The following is a 10,895-nucleotide window of genomic DNA, read 5'->3' as shown; positions in this document are numbered from 1 at the left end:
TTTATCCGGATAAAACAAAGGCTGCTGGGTGTGAGGGAGACGCGAGGGTTCTTTACAAAGTTTGGGGAAGCGATGTACTAAATTTCTAATTTGAACAACACCAAGACCGGTACCAAAATCTATAGGGCCAGATTTTTTTTATTTTTTTGGTTATTGGTAAATTGGTTATTTTGGCATCCTCCTTGAAGGGCAAAATGGAATTTCCCATCCCATCCCCATCTGAATCCATCACCGTCACGATGCAGCCTGCAGGCGGCCAGCAGGGGCTCAAACGGAGCGGCAATGTGGCACGCGCGTCGAGGCACTGCGCAAGGCATGGCAGATTTTGCAGCAGCACCAGAATTTGGGAGAAATAGCAAGTCTGCAAGTGCCCAGCAATGCAGCGGCACCAGATTTTGCAGTGCAAAGGCCCTCCAGGAAGCCAGCACCGTGGTCGGAGAGGAACCGCATGTGATGGAGAAGCAGAGGCCTCGCCGTAGCAAGTGGAAGGGTCTAGCCGGACGCAGATTCATTGACTTTACTTCGGAAAGTCACGTTGTAACTTTCCCTACGCTATTCATCGTCCAATCAAGATCCAACGAGGGAGATGGATTCAAGGCCTGTGACCTGTTTCTTCTTTCACGCGAACGTCTCCATTCGTTGCACCGGACCTCCGCGGCTCCGCGTGCGCCTCGCCGTCAGCCGGCGGCCAGGTGGCTCGAACTCCGAGTCTCCGAGAACCTCGGACGAAGCCGTCGGCCACTCGGCATCCATATGCTTCACGATGACCTCGTATGCCTATGTCGCCATCACCTCGCACAGGAGCGCAACCATGATGGCACCGGTGGTCAGGCCGGCCTGGGCGCCCGGCGGAACGCCCCACCAGCGCAGGTTGTCCAAGAACGCGAGCACATTGTAGGAGCATATATAGCAGTGCACGGCATCGCAGCTTGCCACACCGCAGTTCTCCTTCACCTCGCTGCCATCCGCGCCTCCCCGGAGGGACCGGAAGTACCCGCGACGGCCCCCCGCTCGCCGCGCCCTGTGCCCACGCCGACCGGTCGCTCACCACGCTGGCCGTCCACGCACACAGCGTTGGCCGCCAGCTCGCCACACCGGCCGTGCACGTTCGCAGCGCCGCCCACTGCGATGGCGGCGCGCTCGCCGCGTCCCATGTCCGCGACGGTGGCCGTTCGCCGTGTCCGTGATGGCGACGGTAGCCGCTCGCCGCACCGCTCGCCATGCCCTGTGCCCACGCTGGCCGGCCACTCGCCCCACCGCCCCACGTGGTGGCCGTGCACACACGCAGCGCTGGCCGCGAGGTGTGTGCTCGCCACACCGCCCCACGTGCTGGCCGTGCATGCACACAGCGTTGGCCTCGAGGCGTGAGCTCGCCACGTCGGCCGCGCACGCTCGCAACGCTTGCCGCAGACCTGCAGGGAGGAGGCCCGGACGACCATGGAGGACCTGGTTCGGTACATCACGACGGTGAACAGCAGGAAGAGCAGGAGGTCGGTCTCCAGGCCTGCCGCGCCCGGCTGCCGCAGTGACGACTCCGGCCGGCGCATGGTCCGGTATCGCTCTTCCGGTTGGTGACTGCCACACCGTGACGCCGCAGACATCTCGCATCGTGCCGCGCTGCCGCAGGCATCTCGCATCGTGCCGCGCTGCCGCAGGCCTCTAGCTCCTCCAGTGCCTCGCGTCGCTGCCGGCCTGCAGCGCCGAACCGCCGGCGGCATCTCGCATCGCGTTGCGTCGCGCCGCCGCAGCCCTCCCGCGCCGAGCCGCTGGCGAGCCCGCTCCCGCTGAACGCGAAGTTATGAACAACCAGTAGTCGAGCTTCAACTTCTGCACATGGCCGGCGCCGGCGCCGTCGTTGGAGCCTGGCTCCCCAACCTTGTGTGGCGCTGCTCCTCCGCCTGCCACCAGACTACCAGAGTCGAAAGGAAGAGCGACGAGTGACTGACAGATGGTCCCAATAGCTGTGAGGAAGTATAGCCTTTGGATCTGATTTGGACGGCAGAGATGGAGAGAAAGTTACGTTGTAACTTTACAGAGCGAAGTCACTGGATCTTAGTCCGGTCTAGCCCTCCTGGAGTGTGGCCCACACCTCCGACGCGGCACGAAGACCTGACGACAGCCCAGCCCTCCACCTCCTCCAGGCTCTAGCACGGTGCGGGGATCTTAACAGCGGACCGACACTCCACATCCTTTGCACGTAACAACAATAATCATATTGGAGGTCTGGCCCTCCTCTATCTCCTGTCGTCCTCTGGCGGTGTGCGGTCGCTGCACAGAGTTGGCACGAAGGGACGGACACGAGAATCAGCTTCCACCGTACACGTGAGAGGGTTACGTGAAGGCATAAGCTCAGTTACCTTAATACCCTCTATAATACAAATTATATTTAATAAATAATATTTCTCAATTAGCTAGCTAAAAAATAGAAAAAAATAGAAGTACCTGATGGTACTTTTCTAACCATTGTAAAAGAACTCGAATATATAGGGTCTATTTGGTTGGGCTTTTGGTGCCAAAAGCCAAAAGCCTAATCAAAGGGTCTGCTCTTCTAGGCGGTTTTTTTTAAGAAGCAGCAGCTTTTCCGTAATACAGTTTTGAAAGCTGGTTTGACCCTACTTTTGGCTTTTGGCTTTCTGCTTTTCAAAATTGGTAGAATAAAAAGCTCTTCCATAGTTGTTTCAAGAGAGATAAAGATAGAAGGTATATTTTATACTTGTTTAACCAAACAACTTTCAGCTTTTCTACAGCTCACAGCCCACAGCAGCTTTCTCACAGCTCACAGCCCACAACAGCTTTTTTCCACAGCCACAGCTCAACAAAACACACCCATGATGTAATCCTTTATTACGGTGGTGGAAAGTACTATCAATACTTAGGCCAGTTTCATTGGGAGTTTCATGTGAGTTTCATTTGCATTAAATATGTTGTCGTATAAATATTTTTTATGACATGACAATGTATTTAAGAAGAGAGAGAAGAAATAGGTTTCATTCAGATGAAACTTTCTTGCACAATTACCAACCATATATGAGTCATGGAAATTAAATGCATATGAAACTATAAAATAAAACTTTGCATTGAGGCCAGTTTCAGTAGGGGTTTCATCTCCCAATTTCTAATGCACCCATATTTTGGAAACAGTACAGAAGAATTTCATCCCCATACAACTCTCTCTACTCTCATGAAACTTTTATCTTCTCTCTTCATCCAGACAGTGTCATGTCAGCATATTTAATGCACATGAAACTCTATGAAATCCCCATTGAGACTGGCCTAAGAAGGAGTGTTTCATCTAAGTTTTATTGTCTTGTAAACAACGTCACGAAACTTTTCACTAAGACTGACCTTAAGTATTCTCTCCGTTCTAAACTTATAATTCATTCCAAATTATAACACGTTGGGAGAAGTGTGTGGTGACCGTCTAGTTGGGGACTGGGAAGAAGTGTGAGAATAAATCCAGGTAAAAGTTTTTTTTTTTTGATAGAGGGACCAAGTAAAAGGTTGGCAAAACAGAAACGTTATCTTCTCACGATGAATCTCCAACTCATAAATCCAGATCGTGCACCGTGCTCCACACAGCGTACGGGCGAAGCACAGCATCCAGCCCGGAAATTCGCTGCGTGCGCTTGGCCGCTTGCGCCCTGGACCGTGACTCTTGGTCAAGTCGTCCGTGTGCCGACTGCCGATGGCACCACACACTGTCATGCAAAGCTTATTCTTCCGTTCGGCAAGTCAAGTCAATTGGCCGGCAGTGAGCCAGTGAAAGTGAGAGCCGACGCGCCAAGTCTGAGCAATTGGAACTCTCCGGTTACCCACCTAATCCACGTAGTAAGGTGACTAATAAGGTCTGTGTGCTTTCTGCATCTCCTATCCTATTCTTCGGGTGAATTTCAGTTTTCACCCAATCACCTACAACTGCAAACTCTGAGATGGACTCACCTTCGCGACCTACGCTGGTGTTTGGTTTATTTCGTGGAATCACCTTCGCGGCTTCGCCCGTCAGACCTGTCCCCGTGAAAGCCTGTTACACAGACCAGCAAATATATATGGCTGTGCTTGTCCGTTGCAACCAAAATGGTACGCACCAAGAAAGTAACTTAATTTATGTAGGAATAATCCATCCTTTTATCACGTATAATAAACAATATTTGCATATACGTGGAATCAGGGCCTTGAAGACTTAAGAAAACTCATCCATCATCGAAGAAGCATAATCTTTAACTTTTTTTTTTTTTTTGGCGAAAGGCATAATCTTTAACTTCGATTCGGTCGGTCCATCAAAATCTCATGTCCTGTTACAGCATCGAAGATTCAGTGCACTTGTCGACACTAGCTGACCGGCTCTCTGGGAACTAGCACTTTGCGTTTCTCAAACCAAACAAATCGAAAGGCCTAGTTTCGAATTTGAAATCAGATGATCCGCTGCCACTTTCAGGACCAGTGAGGTGATATCGCACGCTCACACCTTCGACTTCGAGTCGAATCTACCTTGGCCCAATACCCCTGATAGGTGCGACATTTGTTTGGAAGGACATGTCCTGAAAAACTTCCGTAATCAAAATACCGAATACAGAACTCTGGGAGTATGGATTGATCATGATGCCTGTTGACTCCAGAGGACATTTACAGTGCCTCATACTACTACTACTACAGTACAGTAGGACAGTAGGAGTATAGATCAAATCTACCCATCAGTAATTTCTGCAGGTTTAATCATTGTTACAATTCGCTAAAATTAGGTCCAAGTTATGCCCTTCCACAGCAAACGGCAATTGAAATATCCTCACTAAGCGGTGGGATGTACAGAGTACAGACCGGTCAGCGGTGACCTTGAAAGGCATGCGGGTGCCTTGTTGCGCCATTGTTAAGTTGCAGCATATGCCATAGTTCATTAACTTGCTCTATCTATAAGTACAATCAATAGTGCAAGCAGGAGACACTAGTTCATATGGATGGATCGGCCGGAGTAAGCAACATCTCTATGCAGGCAAGGAGGGAAGATACAGATCGTCAAGAATTGGCAACTGATGCAGAACAGCCCTTGTCCAAACTTCAAGCCTGTAGAATAGCAAGATATTTGTTAGGCTGTTGTGCCTATACCACAATAATGTCTGGGGAGCTAGGCGATAGTATGAAGCTTATTATAAGCACAACAAAGGAGGGGGCATCATTGGTCAGTGACACTTCTCTATGATATATATTAGATGCTAAAACTTTTTCTTACATAAACGTCACAGATAAAACTCTTAACTGTCAGGTTTATACATATTAAGAGGAATCTAAGGCAATATAAGAGTTGCTTTGCTTTTCTTCAACTTCCTAGTCTTGCTTTCCTGTAACTGTCTCGGTTACCCTTTGACTGTCTTCTTGTTTTTAGTAAAATCTCAGTAGGGGCCTCGACCCTCCTGTTCCCTCAAAAAAGGCAATATAAGAGCGGACCCTAAATGTGTTTCATACATAAACTGTCAGGTTTATTCAAAAGAGTTTACCTCAAATGTGTTCCGCGCGTTGTCCCAAGCACCTCCCTCCAGCGCTGAATGCAGAGATGGCAATCTGAACGCAAACGACATAGAAAACATGTCAAGAATTTACAGTGATTTTTAGTTTGTTACCGGAAAATAAAAAGAATTTACCAACCTGGACAAGACAAATGAGTGGCAGAACTCCAGACAGACCTCGACAGTGGACTAAAATTCCCCCAAAAAAATCAGACAATAAGAGGTTTGAGCACGACAAGAGCACCAGGGGATATCATCTCCCTCATGTTTGCATCAGTGGAGATCTTGATGCACGCCACGCACTCTGGCTTAGCGGTGTCCTCCATTCATGAGCCTCTGGACTTCCTCAGCAATCTTAGAGCCCAGCAATATCAATATTTCTCATCGCTTCAACTCTTCTACGATTAGATTGTCAATGTACTTTATCTTGCTCCAATCATCGCCTCCCTCGCTACATCTTTGCTTAAACTTTTTTGTGCATTTTAATAGTGCCAAGGTCTGCAAAGATGTAAGCCTCCCGATGCACTGAGGCAGAGTTTTCATCCAGTAGGTCTCAACTTTGAGCTCACGGAGAGAGGCCATGTCTCCCAACCAATCTGGCAGCTCCTTGATGTCTTCACAGTTCAATATCTCCAGCTTACGGAGGGACTTCCAGTCCTGAATGCACTCTGGCAACGGGACAGGACTGCTGCAGGTGTCAACAGTTAATTCTTCACAGTCGAGTTGTCGAAGAGAATCCAATGATTGTCCACTAGATAACTTTCCAATGTACTTGATTTCCAATTTGGATGGTGCAGATGTGGATAGCCCCATGACTTGCTTGAAAGATGGGCACCTAAATAACCATGCCATTGTGAGCATTTCACTTCCTGATATTATATACCTGGCGCTCCTAGGGATTGATGGCTCGAATATCACGTCCCAACAACAGTCTATCTCCAAATATTCAAGTCCAGGAAATAGATTCTCGGAGGGCAGGCACGAGGATTCCCACACTAACTTCCCTACCCTTGCCATGGTCACTCTTCTGAGTTTTTTATGCGGTTGCACGCTAGAGATGCGTATCAATGATCTGGTGGCATAGTCAAGAAGCTCTACACAAGAAGAGACTGACGAAACATGCAGATCTTCAAGACTTTGTAAATGATCTAGATGGAGATGTCCAGCATGAAAGTTAGAAAGATCCATGATCACAAGATTTGGAAGCGACTGCATCCAACAAGGAAAACCAGAATTGATGGGGTAGTTCTTTATGCAAAGCCTTCTAAGGTTTTGATGAGGCCGCAGCTTTTCTAGCGCAACGTTATCGATCATATCGAATTTTGAACTCCACTCCAGACTCAACAGCTGTAGCTCCTCTTTACCCACCAAATTGATTTTCTCAGCTTCCCAGCTTGATAGATGTTGAAGTTCATTAATATTTAGTTCAATAAGCTGGCGACTCGTAGTTTTTTCTAAAAGAGCTACGTCACTTGATGACCTGATGGAAACCTCGAGGCCCTGCTATCTCAGCAAAACAAAGACAAAAAAAAAAGGTGAACATCCTGCAATTGTCAAGCTGGGGTGCATAATATGTAAACCAATCTCTATGTGCTAATACAGCCTTTATGTAAACCATCGGACAATCGATGCTGGGCTAGTAGTACATGAAACCGGTTTAATATCAAGTAAGGAATAAAGATAATTGGTAACTACTCCCTCCGTTCTAAATTATAAGTCATTCAAAGAATCTTGGAGAGACCAGTTTGTATTTTTGATGTATTTTTGTTGCGACTCTCTAATCATATTTGAGATCAATAGATCACCCGTGTTGGTTCCACGGTTTCTTTCAAAAGACTTGAGTGTCGACTGATCTTGGCATGATGACTGGAAAGCATTATGATCGAGGGAAGAGTCGAGATAGTAGAGTTTGTGGCTATGTTTGGGGGAAGGGGGAAGCAACTGTGAATCCATATTTGAAAGTTAGAAGGGGGCAAGTAGTTGAACAATTTGTGAAAAGGTTTAGTTAGTAATGGGCCTCTCAAAAAGGATAGTAAGGGATGCATAATTTTAGGGACTGTTTGGTAGGGCTCCTCCTTGCTCCGGCTCCGGCTCCTCCGGAGGAGCCCTACCAAACGTTTTGGAGGAGCAGCCGTTTTCAGTGAAAAACAAAGGAGCTAAAGCTGTTTTGGAGGAGCCACAAATTTCAAAACAGCTCTGGCTCCTCCAGAGGAGCCTTGCCAAAAAACCCCTCATTATTGGCATAAATGCCATAGCCATGGGATAGGAGTGAGAAAAAAAGATGAAGCAAGATACAACAGCTTTAAGATAAAAAGTTTATCCACGATAAACGTATATAGTGTTGGGCCTTGTTGTGGTACTCCAATTATAACTTGTACTCCCTCTGTTTCAAATTATAAGTCACTTTAACTTTTTTTTTCATCCAATTTGCTATGTATCCAGATGTATTATTATATCTAAATGCATAGCAAAATGGATGCACCAAAAAAATTAAAGCAACTTATAATTTAGAATGGAGGGAGTAGGAAGTAAATAGCCCAAATCAATCACAGCCATTGATTTTTGAAATTATGAAGTAATTAAATAACTAAAAACCCCGAAAAAGAAAAAGAAATCCAAGGAAAAGAATATCTTATTGATCATTTACCATGTATGTTTACTCGTTATATGAAGGTATTACGTACAATTAATATGGTAACCAACATGCAGCACATGGAAGGCTATATTCCTAGGATCAATATGTGCTTATTACCGTGACTGATGGATGAGTGTCTTATTTATTGAACGTGAATAGGGAAAGGACGAGACTCTAATTAACAGATGCGGAAGTGGACGTGCGGCACTAGCGTCGTTCTAATTAACAGCTCGAAATTTCCATGACACATGTCTACTGTCTTTAACGTCCATAAAAATTTTGAGCTTGTTGTGAATGTTTTAATTAAATTTCAAATAAAACCTAAATTTGAGTATAAATTTTGTTAAGGAGAATTGGATTTTACTGAAGCATGTATGCTAAGAAATTACATGACAAAATACAATTCTTCCAAACATAAACACGAATGACATTTGAAAAAGCATAACCATAGGACGGCTTTTATAAAGAATCTTATTATTCTTCTATGAAAATAAAAATTGCCTTAGAGATATACAATTTTACCTTAAGCCGTTTTTCATAATAATTGTTTTTGAATTTTGTTCCATTAAAGAAGACATCGTATTGTTGCATTTAGAAAATATAAAAAAATTGTAACATCGCATTCAATCCATAAAAAACACTTGTTTACACACTCACATATTGGACCTAGGTCTAATCAATAGATCCACCCATGCATGAGATCGATCATTATCAATCACATTAGAGTTAACAAATCCAATCACAAGATATTTTGCCTATTTTCTAAAATAAGAAGACGCAGTTAGAAATCTCGAGCCTCAGCCCCCGTGCCGTCCCCATGCAGGCGACATGGGCGGCCCCTCCCAAAACCCTAGCCACCACCCTTCTCTCCCCTTCCGTCGCCGCGCCGCCGCCGAAGTTGGCCGCCGGCAGGGCCTTTTGACCGACCGGGATGGTGGCGGCGGGGCCTCCCTCCCTCGCTTTTCAGTGGCGCACGCGGCAGCGAGCTGGCCGACCCTCCCCCTGCGCGAGCTAAGTGGAGCTCGGCGGGGTGGCTGCCGTGGCTGTGGCGACGCCAACCGATGCCTGGGCAGGTGCATGGGGACGGCGGTGGGGCTCCTATCCTCCTCTGCTTGTCCGCTCCTCCAGATCCTTGGCGACGGCGGCGGAGTTGGCCAAGACATCCGGTATGGGGCCTGGGTGGCTAGATCTGGAGCCCTGGTGGTCGGCCACGGCTGGAAGTTTCCGGCGGCAGTTGGCGGTAGCGGCCAGTGGTTGTGCAGGCATGGGGGTGGTGGCAGGGCTTCTCTCCTATTCTCCGCCTGTCCCTTCCTTCACGGCCTGGCGGCTGCGCATGGCTTGGCGGGGGCTGCTGTGGCCGTGGCCAGCTACGGCCGGGCCAGATCTGCTTTTGCCCCTTGGGGTGGTAGTCCATGGCCATCTTCTGGACCGGCTGCGACCAAGCCACGGCGACGTTGGTCAAGATGGAGGTGGCGGCGTAGGATGGGGCGCCGGGTTCGTGGCCTAGCGGCTGGATTCGACGCCCCTAGTGCAGGGCGTGGCGCCCGCGGTGGTCGGGGCACGCGCCTCGTGGCTGCCGGCGGTGGAAGTCGACAGCGACTGTTGCCAGAGCCGGCGACGGTGGTCGTGCGGCGGTGTTACACGAGCGGCGGAGCTAGGTCTGGCTCTTCGTGCGTCCAGTTGGAGTGGGTGGCGGCCGACGCAGCCGTGCGGCTGCTCCGTGCAGCCGGTGCGTCGATGCCCCTCTGAGAGGGCTTCAATGGGGGAGGCGGGACAACGACGACGACGGTGATGGCTGGCAAGGGGTCCGGCTATTGGGCCGATGTTCGTGCTAGAGGGTTCTTGGTTGAAGACCTTGGCGACGGCAACGCCGGTGGGTGCCGCTTCCCTATTGGGGGCGTCGTGTTTCCCCCTCTAGTATTGTCATCCAAGGGTGAAAACTCGGTCCACTTTGGATGTGCGATGGCAGCGCCATTGGCGTCGCTCCCTTCCTGAAGGCGTTGCATTTGGATGATCGTCGTGGCTTCGAACCGTTGATGGCAAGGCATGACTTCGTGTCTGGAAGTCAGAGCTGCTCTTCACAGGGTTTGAGCTTGGCAGCGATGACCGGTTGCGACCGGTTGCTTCGGGCCCGTCGATGGGTGGCAGTTGGTGTGGCCTGCCATGGGAAGTCGGAGCTGTTAGCAGCATTGTTTCCATGTTCGGCAACGATGACCCATGGCAATATGTCGTATTTGTGCTCGGCCACGTCGTGTGGGTGGTTAGCCCCCCGAGTGCCTTGTTTGGCATCTTATCGGGCTAGCCTTCTTGTCCATAAAATTTCTTTCGTCTTAATTGAGTGATAGAGTGACCTTGGTTTCAAAAATAAATAATTAAATAAAATAGGAAATATATTTCTTCCATTTCCTCCTAGGAGGTAATATATCTCTACCCATGCATGAGATCGATCATTATCAATCACATTAGAGCTAACAAATCCAATCACAAGATATTTTGCCTATTTTCTAAAATAAGAAATATATTTCTTCCATTTCCTCCTAGGAGGTAATATATATTAAAAAGCATTTAGATCAACGGTCCATAGTCATTTGAGAGTAACATATAGCAAATCCCTATAGTGTTCGTGGTGATGTATGCCCTGGGGCATATGAAGGGTGAACCTTTACAATAAAACAAGGACACGATACTATTTACAAACAATATTAAAAAAAAGAGCATTAAAAAATCCAAATAAAAAGAGCATTAAAATCCAAATTTTATAA

This window comes from Miscanthus floridulus, chromosome 18, assembly GCF_019320115.1.
Source record: "Miscanthus floridulus cultivar M001 chromosome 18, ASM1932011v1, whole genome shotgun sequence".
NCBI classification, from domain to species: domain Eukaryota; kingdom Viridiplantae; phylum Streptophyta; class Magnoliopsida; order Poales; family Poaceae; genus Miscanthus; species Miscanthus floridulus.
This window is presented reverse-complemented; position numbering follows the sequence as displayed.